The sequence below is a fragment of the Osmia lignaria genome, unplaced genomic scaffold (genome assembly GCF_051020975.1).
Source record: "Osmia lignaria lignaria isolate PbOS001 unplaced genomic scaffold, iyOsmLign1 scaffold0001, whole genome shotgun sequence".
Lineage (NCBI taxonomy): Eukaryota > Metazoa > Arthropoda > Insecta > Hymenoptera > Megachilidae > Osmia > Osmia lignaria.
The window spans coordinates 31,772,501-31,775,000 of NW_027478158.1; positions in this window are offsets into that span (position 1 = coordinate 31,772,501).

The following is a 2,500-nucleotide window of genomic DNA, read 5'->3' on the forward strand; positions in this document are numbered from 1 at the left end:
ACATTAACAAATAAGCGACTATAGCAATATAAAACTCCATTTGTAATTTAATTAATCAAAATTAATATTTTTTTTTGATTTTTCAGCGATCCAGAACCGATGAGACGAAAACATTAAAACGATATTTTTGCATTTTCTTACGACAAAACATTAACAAATACGAGACTATAACAATATAAAACTACATATGTAATTTAATTAATCAAAATTAATAATTTTTTTTGATTTTTCAGTGATCCAGAACCGATAAGTCGAAAATTTTAACAATCATATTTTTGCATTCTGTACCGTGGATCGATCGTTAAACGCTATTAAACTAACGTCCGTGATGGTATAAATGCAGATTTTCGCTCCGTTTAGCCAAAATAACGAACTTTAGGTGCGCTCCGAAATATTTCAAAGTCCCAGCGGCGTATTGCTTCGCCTCTTAGAACCGATTAGTCGAAAATTTTAACAATCATATTTTTGCATTCTGTACCGTGGATCCATCGTTAAACGCTATTAAACTAACGTCCGTGATGGTATAAATGCAGATTTTCGCTCCGTTTAGCCAAAATAACGAACTTTAGGTGCGCTCCGAAATATTTCAAAGTCCCAGCGGCGTATTGCTTCGCCTCTTAGAACCGATTAGTCGAAAATTTTAACAATCATATTTTTGCATTCTGTACCGTGGATCGATCGTTAAACGCTATTGAACTAACGTCCGTGATGGTATAAATGCAGATTTTCGCTCCGTTTAGCCAAAATAACGAACTTTAGGTGCGCTCCGAAATATTTCAAAGTCCCAGCGGCGTATTGCTTCGCCTCTTAGAACCGATTAGTCGAAAATTTTAACAATCATATTTTTGCATTCTGTACCGTGGATCCATCGTTAAACGCTATTAAACTAACGTCCGTGATGGTATAAATGCAGATTTTCGCTCCGTTTAGCCAAAATAACGAACTTTAGGTGCGCTCCGAAATATTTCAAAGTCCCAGCGGCGTATTGCTTCGCCTCTTAGAACCGATTAGTCGAAAATTTTAACAATCATATTTTTGCATTCTGTACCGTGGATCGATCGTTAAACGCTATTAAACTAACGTCCGTGATGGTATAAATGCAGATTTTCGCTCCGTTTAGCCAAAATAACGAACTTTAGGTGCGCTCCGAAATATTTCAAAGTCCCAGCGGCGTATTGCTTCGCCTCTTAGAACCGATTAGTCGAAAATTTTAACAATCATATTTTTGCATTCTGTACCGTGGATCGATCGTTAAACGCTATTAAACTAACGTCCGTGATGGTATAAATGCAGATTTTCGCTCCGTTTAGCCAAAATAACGAACTTTAGGTGCGCTCCGAAATATTTCAAAGTCCCAGCGGCGTATTGCTTCGCCTCTTAGAACCGATTAGTCGAAAATTTTAACAATCATATTTTTGCATTCTGTACCGTGGATCGATCGTTAAACGCTATTGAACTAACGTCCGTGATGGTATAAATGCAGATTTTCGCTCCGTTTAGCCAAAATAACGAACTTTAGGTGCGCTCCGAAATATTTCAAAGTCCCAGCGGCGTATTGCTTCGCCTCTTAGAACCGATTAGTCGAAAATTTTAACAATCATATTTTTGCATTCTGTACCGTGGATCCATCGTTAAACGCTATTAAACTAACGTCCGTGATGGTATAAATGCAGATTTTCGCTCCGTTTAGCCAAAATAACGAACTTTAGGTGCGCTCCGAAATATTTCAAAGTCCCAGCGGCGTATTGCTTCGCCTCTTAGAACCGATTAGTCGAAAATTTTAACAATCATATTTTTGCATTCTGTACCGTGGATCGATCGTTAAACGCTATTAAACTAACGTCCGTGATGGTATAAATGCAGATTTTCGCTCCGTTTAGCCAAAATAACGAACTTTAGGTGCGCTCCGAAATATTTCAAAGTCCCAGCGGCGTATTGCTTCGCCTCTTAGAACCGATTAGTCGAAAATTTTAACAATCATATTTTTGCATTCTGTACCGTGGATCGATCGTTAAACGCTATTGAACTAACGTCCGTGATGGTATAAATGCAGATTTTCGCTCCGTTTAGCCAAAATAACGAACTTTAGGTGCGCTCCGAAATATTTCAAAGTCCCAGCGGCGTATTGCTTCGCCTCTTAGAACCGATTAGTCGAAAATTTTAACAATCATATTTTTGCATTCTGTACCGTGGATCGATCGTTAAACGCTATTGAACTAACGTCCGTGATGGTATAAATGCAGATTTTCGCTCCGTTTAGCCAAAATAACGAACTTTAGGTGCGCTCCGAAATATTTCAAAGTCCCAGCGGCGTATTGCTTCGCCTCTTAGAACCGATTAGTCGAAAATTTTAACAATCATATTTTTGCATTCTGTACCGTGGATCGATCGTTAAACGCTATTGAACTAACGTCCGTGATGGTATAAATGCAGATTTTCGCTCCGTTTAGCCAAAATAACGAACTTTAGGTGCGCTCCGAAATATTTCAAAGTCCCAGCG